This window comes from Triticum urartu, chromosome 4 (assembly GCF_003073215.2).
Source record: "Triticum urartu cultivar G1812 chromosome 4, Tu2.1, whole genome shotgun sequence".
NCBI lineage: Eukaryota > Viridiplantae > Streptophyta > Magnoliopsida > Poales > Poaceae > Triticum > Triticum urartu.
The window spans coordinates 86275793-86288187 of NC_053025.1; positions in this window are offsets into that span (position 1 = coordinate 86275793).

Sequence of the window (12395 nt, forward strand, 5' to 3'; positions counted from 1 at the left end):
GGGTGAGAGAGGGATCTAAAATGTCGTCTCCTCACCCCTCCTTCCGTTTGATTTCCGATCCCCCTTCTCCTCTCTCCCCCATCTATGGTGGTGGCTAGTCCTACTTATAGAGGCCCTGTTCCTCTTCCCAAATGTTGAGCGGAAAGGGAGCCAACAATGGCGGGCAAATTTGAAGGGGGACAGCTAGTGCAAGCCATCCTGACAAAAGATGGTCTCCGCATGCGAAAGGCTCTGGTGGTGACGCCGTCTTGGGCTCCACGATGACCTCCGTCTTGCCATCCTTCTGGTTTTGGTCTTGTTGCACCGAAATGGCAACCTTTGCCTGAGGCCTCGGTACTCCGCGGCTGCGCTTGCCTCCTTTGCACCAAAGAGGAAATAAGGACGCTGCGCGCGCTGGCGCCCGCCTGACGCCCGCCTGGTATCGATCGTCATGGCTCACGTCACGAGAGCCTCGTGAGGTTCGCCTCGCCTTGATATCTCCGCTCCTCATGAGCCTGCCTGACTAGGCCAGTCGAGAGGAGGTCTCGTGTCGTCCGCCTCGCGAGCCTTGGCCCCTCGCGAGGGTCTTGGGTGCCTTATTGATGAAGATGGGCCGTACGGCCTGCTGGCTCCGCCACGCCGCGGGCCACAGGCAGGCAAGTTTGGGGACCCCCATTCCCAGGACGCCGACAGTAGCCCCCGGGCCCAAGGTGCGCTCAGGCTTGGCTTCGCGACGAAGCCAAGGGCCAAGCACGAAGCGCCGCGGGCCCCAAAAGCCCACGGCCTCGGTTGACATGTGGCGGTTGATTGGACGTGGGCGTCTCCGCTTCCCCATGTTGCCTCGGCAACTGCTCGCCCTGACAAAAGGTTGGCGCAGGCAGCACTTGCCTTCATTGCTTCTCCCTCGCCTTGCTCCAGATCCCCTTCCTTGCTCTCCGCCACCGCTATCTCCAGATCCGCTCCAATTTCATTCCGCAGCTGCGATCCATGGCGCCGCACAAGGCCAAGGCTTCCTCAGCGCCGGCTTGGTACGAGCCGGTCCTTGAGGTGCCCACCGTCACGGAGAAGAGCCTCGCTTCCGTGCGCCTGCTGACGGCGGGCGAGAGCAATGAGTGGGGGAAGACCGAGCTCCGGCTTGCCTTCGACGCGTCGGAGCCTGAGGAAATCACCTTCTTCCCCTTCTTCTCGAGCAGCGTCACCGTCCGGTTGGTTCCTCCCTTCTCCGATTTGTTTTACGAAGTCCTCGACCACTACGGGCTGCAGGCGTTGCATCTCCATCCCAACTTTGTCCTCCTCCTTTCCATCTTCGCCTACTACTGTGAGGCGTACCTGGGCGTGATGCCGTCCGTGGCGCTCCTGCGCCATTTCTTCCTTCGTGTCAGTGAGGGTAACATCTCCGGATGCGCTAATTTCGTTGCATCCAGCAAGGCCAACTCGATCTCGAGTACCGGGAAAAGGGCCGACAACATTCGATCCAAATGGGTCATGATGGACGCCAAGTGCGCCGACCCGCATTTGGCGTTTCCCACGGCGGCGCCCTCTTCCCACGGGGGATGGCCCAGGGCGGAGCTTGCTGATGAGCGGGCCTCGTTGGTGTTGGGGCAGATGGTGACCGACCTGAAGCCGGGGAACGCGAGGGTGGCAAAGGTGACGGGGGTTGTGCTTCTAAGGGAGTTCGTGACCCTGCGAGTAGCTCCACTCCAGGCGTGTGCACGCCCCTGTGGGAGCTTGAAGAAGAGGGGAACATGACCCGCCTGAGGCCAGGGGCCCTGCCTGACGATGAATTGGATGCTGTCTTGCGCCTCATAGTTGGGGACAACCAGGAGTACCCACCAAGCGCCTTTCTCCCCCTGTTCCAGCGCAGGGATCGGGAGGAATTCGTCGCCTCCAGGCCGTCCTTTGGTGCGCGTGGGCTGGTGCCGCCGGCGCTCCTGGGAGCCCCTGCGGCACCGAAACCGGTGGAGGTGTCTTCTGGCGAGCCCCGCAGGGAGGGGGAAGAGGAGGTGGACCCGGAGAAGGCTCTGAAGGGGAGGGGGAGACTGATAACCCACAAGTATAGGGGATCGCAATAGTTTTCGAGGGTAGAGTATTCAACCCAAATTTATTGATTCGACACAAGGGGAGCCAAAGAATATTCTCAAGTATTAGCAGCTGAGTTGTCAATTCAACCAGACTTGGAAACTTAATATCTGCAGCAAAGTATTTAGTAGCAAAGTAATATGATAATAGTGGTAACGGTAGCAAAAGGTAGCAGTAGCAAAAGTAATGTTTTTGGTATTTTGTAATGATGATAGCAATAGCAATGGAAAAGTAAAATAAGCGAAGAACGGTATATGGAAAGCTCGTAGGCAATGGATCGGTGATGGAGAATTATGCCGGATGCGGTTCATCATGTAACAATCATAACATAGGGTGACATAGGACTAGCTCCAATTCATTAATGTAATGTAGGCATGTATTTCGAATATAGTCATACGTGCTTATGGAAAAGAACTTGCATGACATCTTTTGTCCTACCCTCCCGTGGCAGCGGGGTCCTAATGGAAACTAAGGGATATTAAGGCCTCCTTTTAATAGAGTACCGGAACAAAGCATTAGCACATAGTGAATACATGAACTCCTCAAACTATGGTCATCACCAGGAGTGGTCCCGATTATTGTCACTTCGGGGTTGCCGGATCATAACACATAGTAGGTGACTATAGACTTGCAAGATAGGATCAAAGAACACTCATATATTGATGAAAACATAATAGGTTCAGATCTGAAATCATGGCACTCGGGCCCTAGTGACAAGCATTAAGCATAGCAAAGTCATAGCAACATCAATCTCAGAACATAGTGGATACTAGGGATCAAACCCTAACAAAACTAACTCGATTACATGATAGATCTCATCCAACCCATCACCGTCCAGCAAGCCTACGATGGAATTACTCACGCACGGCGGTGAGCATCATGAAATTGGTGATGGAGGATGGTTGATGATGACGATGGCGACGGATTCCCCTCTCCGGAGCCCCGAACGGACTCCAGATCAGCCCTCCCGAGAGGTTTTAGGGCTTGGCAGTGGCTCCGTATCGTAAAACGTGATGAATTCTTCTCCCTGATTTTTTTCTCTCCGAAGCCAAATATATAGAGTTGGAGTTGAGGTCGGAGGAGCTCCAGGGGGCCCACGAGGTAGGGGGGCGCGCCCTAGGGGGCAGGCGCGCCCCCCACCCTCGTGGACAGGTGGTGGCCCCCCTGGTCTTTGTCTTTTGCAAGGATTTTTTTATTATTTCCGAATAGATGTTCCGTGAAGTTTCAGGTCATTCCGAGAAGTTTTGTTTCTGCACATAAATAACACCATGGCAATTCTGCTGAAAACAGCGTTAGTCCGGGTTAGTTCCATTCAAATCATGCAAGTTAGAGTCCAAAACAAGGGCAAAAGTGTTTGGAAAAGTAGATACGACGGAGACGTATCAACTCCCCCAAGCTTAAACCTTTGCTTGTCCTCAAGCAATTCAGTTGATAAACTGAAAGTGATAAAGAAAAACTTTTACAAACTCTGTTTGCTCTTATTGTTGTAAATATGTAAAGCCAGCATTCAAGTTTTCAGCAAATATTATGACTAACCACATTTAAAATAACGCATAGGTCTCATGTTTACTCATATCAATGGCATAATCAACTAGCGAGCAATAATAATAAATCTCGGATGACAACACTTCCTCAAAACAATCATAATATGATATAACAAGATGGTATCTCGCTAGCACTTTCTGAGACCGCAAAACATAAATGCAGAGCACCTTTAAAGATCAAGGACTGACAAGACATTGTAATTCATGGTAAAAGAGATCCAGTCAAGTCATACTCAATGTAAACTAACAGTAATGAATGCAAATGAAAGTGGTGCTCTCCAACTGGTGCTTTTTAATAAGAAGATGATGACTCAACATGAAAGTAAATAGATAGGCCCTTCGTAGGGGAAGCAGGGATTTGTAGAGATGCCAGAGCTCGGTTTTGAAATAGAGATGAATAATATTTTGAGCGGTATACTTTCATTGTCAACACAACAACCAAGAGATGGCGATATCTTCCATGCTATACACATTATAGGCGGTTCCCAAACAGAATGGTAAAGTTTATACTCCCCCTCCACCAACAAGCATCAATCCATGGCTTGCTTGAAACAACGAGTGCCTCCAACTAGCAACAGTCCCAGGGGGAGTTTTGTTTTGCAATTATTTTGATTTAGTTTGCATAAAGCATGGGACCGGGCATCCCGGTGACCAGCCACTTTCTCGTGAGTGAGGAGCGGAGTCCACTCCTCTTGAGAATAACCCGCCTAACATGGAAGATACGGACAACCCTAGTTGATACATGAGCTATTCGAGCATACAAAACAGGATATTTATTTGAAGGTTTAGAGTTTGGCACATACAAATTTACTTGGAACGGCAGGTAGATACCGCATATAGGAAGGTATAGTGGACTCATATGGAATAACTTTAGGGTTTAAGGGATTGGATGCACAAGCAGCATTCCCGCTTAGTACAAGTGAAGGCTAGCAAAAGACTGGGAAGCGACCAGCTAGAGAGCGACAACAGTCATGAACATGCATTAAAATAATCAACACTGAATGCAAGCATGAGTAGGATATAATCCACCATGAACATAAATATCGTGAAGGCTATGTTGATTTTGTTTCAACTACATGTGTGAACATGTGCCAAGTCAAGTCACTTAAATCATTCAGAGGAGGATACCACCCTATCATACCACATCACAACCATTTTAATAGCATGTTGGCACGCAAAGTAAACCATTATAAGCTCCTAGCTAATCAAGCATGGCACAAGAAACTATGATCTCTAGTTGTCATTGCAAACATGTTTATTCATAATAGGCTGAATCAGGAATGATGAACTAATCATATTTACAAAAACAAAAGAGGTCGAGTTCATACCAGGTTTTCTCATCTCAGTCAGTCCATCATATATCGTCATAATTGCCTTTCACTTGCACGACCGAATGATGTGGATAATAATAATAATAGTGCACGTGCATTGGACTAAGCTGGAATCTGCAAGCATTCAACAAACAGGAGAAGACAAGGCAATAGGGGCTCTTGGTTAAATCAACAATAATGCATATAAGAGCCACTTCAACAATTTAATTATGATCTTCTCCTATAGACCCCCAAAGAAAAGAAAAGAAATAAAACTATTTACACGGGAAAGCTCCCAACAAGCACAAGAAGAACATGAAATGTTTTTGGGTTTTCTTTTTAATTACTACTACAAGCATGGAAAGTAAACTAATAAAAAGCTACAACTAATTTTTTTGGTTTTTCTTAAGGTTTATTAAACACACAAGAAGAAAGCATGAAAAGGAAAATAAACTAGCATGGATGATACAATGAAAAAGTATGAGCACCGACATCTAGCAATGAGTGTGTGATCATGAATGTAATGTTGGTGGGAAATATGTACTCCCCTAAGCTTAGGCCTTTGGCCTAAGTTGGTCTATGGCCACGGCTGGCCTGGCTGATATCCATAGTAATAGTTGGGGTCGTACTGAGATGCAGCGGCTGTCGCCCCCTGAGCTGCAGCGTGGCGACGAGCGGCCTCCGCTCTCCTCTCGTACTCATCTGCCTCCTCTCTGGTAATAACATATCTTCCTTTTGCCTGATAATCAAAGAAGGCAGGAGCATGGAGAGTAATACGGACAACACGATGTCTGTCAAAGATTAAACGATACTGGAGAGGTGATTCATTCCTCTCGACAAACTGGTGGTGAACCATAGCATTAAAGTCTAGGTAAGCAGGAGGTAATTCAATATCATCATTACGTATAGTTACACCAAGAAAATCAGCTAAGTGGGTTGCATAAATTCCATCAAAGAAATCTCCATTAAATCTATTCAGATGCAACCTATGTGCAACAATGGCTCCCAAATTATAAGATTTATCTCCTAACACAACACTCCTAAGAATACTGAGGTCGGGGACACACATGTGACATGCTTCATCTTTACCGTTAATGCATCTACCTATGAAGAGAGCAAAATAATGTATAGCAGGAAAATGAATGCTCCCTATGGTAGCTTGTGTTATATCTCTGGACTACCCCACAGTTATATCAGCAAGAAAATCTCTAAATTCAGATTTGCGAGGTTCCCTGACACTACCCCATTGTGGAAGTTTGCAAGCAGTGGAAAATCCTCTAAGTCCATCGTATAAGATTTTTCATAAAGATCGAACATGACAGTTGGAGAATTGCGTGAAGATGAAAATTCAAACCTCCTCACAAAGGAACTAGCGAGATAGTGATACTGGTGGCACTTTTATTCCTCGAAGTTCACAAGATCAGCGTTATGAAAATATGCGTTAATTTTGTCCTTAATTCCCGCTCGATCCATAAAGTTTTCCGAAGGCCATTCACAAGGACGCACTGGAGTGTTTCTTGGTGGCTCATCATCAGCATCACGCATTGCAAGCGTGGGCTCTTGTTTCCTTGAAGAGCCACCTTGTTACATTTTCCTAAACATATTTCTTCCTCTGAAAAATTTCTGAAATTTTTAGTAACTTCAAATAAAAGTGAACCAAACTCAATAGTATTGATAGCAACTACTCCTACAAGTGCCTAGAGCCTATATCATGCATCAAAACTACTTGGAACCATATGAATTTGACATGCAAGCTCAAGAACATGGTCACCTAGGCAGCAAAAATATGCAATGAATAAAGCACTAGAACAAAAACTAATTGGACCAATGGAGGATGTAAGTGCATCTAGTGCCCCTTAGTGATTTTGGTGTATTGAAGACTTATAGGTTAAGGGACTAATGCGTTTGTGAGTGTACACATGTCTATAAGTCTATGATGAGTTTGATATTTACAGAGGAAGTCCCCTAAAAATGAAGTTCTTTGACTAAATACTTTGGATTTCTGAAGACTTTGAAATTGAAGAAATTGGCGTGACCTTGAAGACTTGGTATTCATTCGAGGAACATGAAGCATGAAGACTTTTGTTTTTGTAGTTTCATTTTCTCTTTCTTGAGTCATAGGAAACACCATACTGTTAAAGGGGGTTGAGGAAATACTAAGGAAAAATTTCCATGGGATGCTCAACTCAAAATACTACACCTACCAATCCCTTCGAGTGAAGCCATTGGAAATCTCATACAGTTCAGTCATATTCTTCAGTGACAGTGACGAAGTTCTTCTGGTCTCTGAGGAATTTGTTCTGACTGAGGAGTTAGGAATTCGCTAGTGTGGATTGCCTACACAGTGAGGAACATGATAGCACTGAGGATTTTGCTACTCAAAATTCCGACCGTTGCTGTGCTATGTGCCAGCTGTCCCAAAATATCTACCCACCTAACGGTCATATCATTGAAGGGTATTTATGTCTTATCATGTTGGGCTGCTCCCTAGGCTATAAATAGCCGCCCCTACAACCACTAGCTGGTTGGCTGCTCTGAGAGAAACTGACACTTCTCATTTGAGATCAACCCATCCTCCGAGGACTTTGAGCGAAAATCATCAAGTGAGGAAAACCCAAACCCAAACACCTTCAAACCTCAAGTGATTGAGCATCACTGAAGAGATTGATCCTGTGTGGATCCGACCCTTGTTACCTTTGAAGACTGTGCTTCTTCCAGATGGTTAGGCGTCATGGTCTAGAGCATCCAAGAGGAATTGTGGATCGCCGAGTGACCGAGTTTGTGAAGGTTCGGAAGTCACCTGAAGACTTACCACGAGTGATTGGGCGAGGTCTGTGTGACCTTAGCTCAAGGAGAATACAGTGAGGACTTTGTGTCCTGAGCTGCGTGTTCAGGACTAGGTGTCCGGGACTGTGTGTCCTCGAGTTTAAATACTCAGCCGCTCCAACCAGACGTACAACTGAGACAACAGTTGGAACTGGTCTACCAAATCATTGTCTTCACCAAGCTTACTGGTTCTATCTCCTCAACTCTTTCATTTCCCCATAACTGTGTTGTGTGGTTCATATCTGTGTTTGAAGACTTTGACTGAAGACTTTCTCAATTTCCTCAGTTCAATTTCTTCAGTCTGTTTGTCTTCATCTTGTGTTATTCTATGCTTACGCTTCCTGTACTCTGTGCTTGTCTTCATTTCATCATGATGACTATGCTGTTGTTCTGTTATGTTTACTTTTGAGTACTTATTCCGTTGCTAGTAGTTCTTCACTAAGGAATTTCCTCACCGACAAATTCCTTAGTTAAGAATTCATAAAAATCGCCTATTCACCCCCTCTAGTCGATATAACACACTTTCAATTGGTATCAGAGCAAGGTACTCCCTTGTTCTATGTGATTTTGGTTTAACCGCTTGGAGTTTTAGTTATGTCGACCACAGGTATGATCAAGGTCTCTGCTGGGTGTCCTACCTTCGATGGGACGGACTACCCCTACTGGAAGAATAAGATGCGAATGCATCTTGAGGCAATTGATAACGATCTCTGGTATGTTGTGGAAAATGGTGTTCCCTCAGTCACACCTTCTCTGAATGTTGCTGATGTGAAGAGATTCAAGCAACTCGATTCTCAAGCGAAGAATATCATATGTGGTCATCTGAGCAAAGGATAGTATGGAAGAGTGAGTGCTTTGGAAACTGCTAAGCTTATCTGGGATAGACTGTCCAAAGTGAATGAAGGAGTCTCAACACAGCGTGACTCTCGAGTTGATGTTCTTCGCAATCTCTTCAACTTCTTCAAAAGACTCGACAATGAAAATGTTCAACAAACCTTCGATCGCCTCACTGACATCTCAAATGAGCTTCAAGCACTTGGTGCCACTGACATCACCAACCATGAGGTGGTGAAGAAATTGCTGAGATCGCTTGATTCCTCATTTGACACTCTGGCATTGATGATACAAGAACGTGCTGATTACAAGTCACTTGATCCCGCTGATATTCTCGAGAGGCTAAATACTCATGAGTTCCAACTTGCTGAAAAAAGAGATCTCTATGGTTCGAGCTATGGCAGATCACGTGCACTGAAGGCCAAGGCAGTATCTGAGTCCGAAGATGAAGACTCTGGTAGCAGCCTTGGTGATCCTGAAGAACTAAGCCATGATCTAGCACTGCTCGTGAAGAAGTTCCAAAAGTTCTCAAGACGTGGTCGCTTTGGAAGACCCTCAAGGAGCAATGACTCCTCATCCAGTGACTACAAGAGGAGGCTCTGTCACAAGTACAAGAAACCTGGACATTACGTTCAAGATTGTCCTTAGTGGGAAAAGGAATCAAAGAAGAAGATATACAAGGATTACAGTTCTGATGATGCGAAGAAAAAGAAGAAATCCACAAAATCTTCATCATCAAAATCCTCAGTCTTCATCTCACAAGAAGAGCAGCTCCAAGAAGGCTAGGGCATTCATTGGCAAGGAAGTGGACTCTGAGGCTGAATCTGAAGAAAATGAGGAAGATGAGACATTTGAGGAGTCCGAGTCTGGAGTGGCGAGCCTAGCTCTCGTTATTGCATTCGTCAGCAAGTCTATCTTCAACACTAAAGAAAATGACCTCACCAACAAGGCTGATGAAGGCGATGATGACTACACTCCCACCTATTGCTTCATGGCAAAGGGTGCCAAGTATACCTGGCCATGGGCAGCCCGCCCCGGTCGGCCCAACCCGACCCGGCCCGACCTTGTCCATGGGCCGGGCTCGGGCCTAGGTTTTGAGCCCAAAGCCCGGGCCGGGCCGGGCCCGGGCCCATCGATTTCGCCATTTAAGGAAGAGGGCCGGCCCGTGGCCTGAGGCCTGACGGGCTTTTAGTGTGATGGGCCGGGCTCGGGCCCGATTTTTAGGCCCGATGGCCTGGCCGGGCCGGGCTCGGGCCTGGGTTTTTTGCGTCGGGCTTTGGTTGGCCCGGCCCGAAGCCCGGCCCGGCCCGAGGAATGGCCAGGTATAGTTCCAAGGTACTCAAATATACCTCCTCTAAATCAAGTGAGAATGAATCTGATGAAAACCTTAAGCCCAGCTATTCTAAACTTGCTAAGATTGCTGTAAAACAACAAAGGGCTTTTGAAAATGTTCAAAACATGCTAGAAAAAAGTGATGATATGTTGGGTGAAGAAATGGATCGCACTAAAGCCTTGACTGAAAATCTTCAGAGACTTCAGACTAGGTTTGACAATCTTCAAGGTCATCATAACACTCTCTTATCTGATCATGAGAAGCTTTCTTATGAATTTCTTCAAAGAAAGCAAGACCTTGAGAAGCTAAGAGTGAGTTATGAAGATCTTCAGAAGGAGCGCGATTCATTACTTGCTCAACAAATCAGCGCTTCTCAGGAAGAATTTGTTCCTCCATGCTTGAAGTGCATTGAACGTGAATATGCTAATTCTTCACCTGAATGTTCCAATGCTGCTAATGTTTCAAAATCTTCGCATGCCTCTGCTATCACTAATTCCTCATCCGAGGACATTGCTAGTATCACTGACGATGCAGGGCTGAAGGAATTGTACATGACAGGCATGTACAAAAGCCTCAAAGGGCATCAGACTCTTTGTGATGTGCTTAAAAAGCAGATCCTCAACAGGAACCCTAGGAAAGAGGGTATTGCCTTTGAGAGGAAACTTAATGCTGATGGTACATATTGGAAGCCTGAGCAGTACTCCAAAACTACATGGGTTGCTACAAAGGGACCTCCAGTTGATCCATCTAACTTATCTGGATTTGCATGTGAATCCCCTCGTTCTGATGATGAGTCATTTGACTCCAACTATAAACTGTTCAAAAATCAGAATGGTGAAGTATTTGCTAGATATATTGGCACTAACTGCAGGAACGGTCCCCCTATGAAGAAAATCTGGGTTCCCAAAAGATGCCTTGAAAATATTCAGGTGAATGTCATCATGACGCCACCTGTGAAGAATAGGAACCCCAGATCAAATTCTTCATATGGATCCAAGTCCTCATACAGACCAAACTCCTCACATGGATCATATTCCTCAAAAGGATCAAAGTCCTCATATGAACATCATCGTGCTAACCTGTCTGTTTCGCAGGAAAGATCTAAGGATTATGGATATGTGCATTATTCTTCAAATCATTATGTCCATAAGTCCTCCAAGAATTTCTCTGCTTACTCTTATGCTTACTCTAACCCCTCTTATGTAAAATGAAATGGACTGGCTTCTATGCCATCTTTCTCGTATGGAGCTCGCAGAATGATGAACTCTTTGCCACCCCTTCAGATGTGGGTGGTGAAGAAAAAGAACTAATCTCTTCTACAGGGTCAGGTCTCCAGACGTACGTAATCGTCTGAAGAATTTGCTGGAGACCTGAGTATGCCTGAAAGGACGCAGGCTAATCATGAAGAAATGAACTTTCATTTCTCACGTCCTCCTACTGCTTTATCTGTTCTTTTGCTTGATGAAATTGATCTTATGAATTGATGTCATACTCTTCATTGATGAAGTATATGAGTTCGTAAGTTGCACTAATTCATCTGCAGGATGATCAACCCAAAGCAACTGAGTGGGTCCTCGATAGTGGATGTACAAATCACATGACTAGTGATAATAATCTATTGATGGATGCTCCATTATCTCCGTCGCATTTGAAGCATATCATCTTTGCCGACAAAGGCAAAAGTCAGGTATTGGGTCTAGGTAAGGTTGCGATCACAAAGGATCGACACATGGACAAAGTCATGCTTGTCGAGTCCTTAGGATACAACCTCATGTCTGTCTCAATGCTTTGCAATCTTGATATGGTTGTTGTCTTTGGCAAGTACCATTGTGTTGTGGTTATGGAAGTTGACAATTCCAAAGTCTTCGAAGGCTTTAGGAGAGGAGACTTGTATATTGTTGATTTCTCTATAGGACCACAACCATCCATGTGCCTACTTGCAAAAGCTTTAGAAGGCTGGCTCTGGCATCGACGACTTGGTCATGCAGGCATGAGGAATCTGCACACGCTTGCGAAGAAGAAGCATGTCATTGGCATCGAGAATGTCAAATTCCTCAAGGATCACCTATGCGGAGCCTGTGAAGCTGGGAATATGACAAAGGCTAAGCATCCAGCGAAGACTATCATGACCACTACTCGTCCATTTGAATTGCTTCACATGGATCTCTTCGGTCCTAATCATTATTCTGTTGTTTCAAATGAAGCATCTCAATATGGCTTTGTTATTGTTGATGATTACTCTCGTTACACATGGGTACACCTTGTTACTTACAAACATGAAGTGCAGGAAGTCTTCAAACGATTTTCCTTGAGGGCTTCAACCAACTTTGGCGTGAAGATCAAGCACATCAGAAGTGACAATGGAACTGAGTTCAAGAATTCGGGTCTCGATGACTATCTTGATGAACTTGGTATTACTCATGAGTTATCTGCTCCTTATACTCCTCAGCAGAACAGCGTCGTGGAGCGCAAGAACAGGACTCTTGCTGA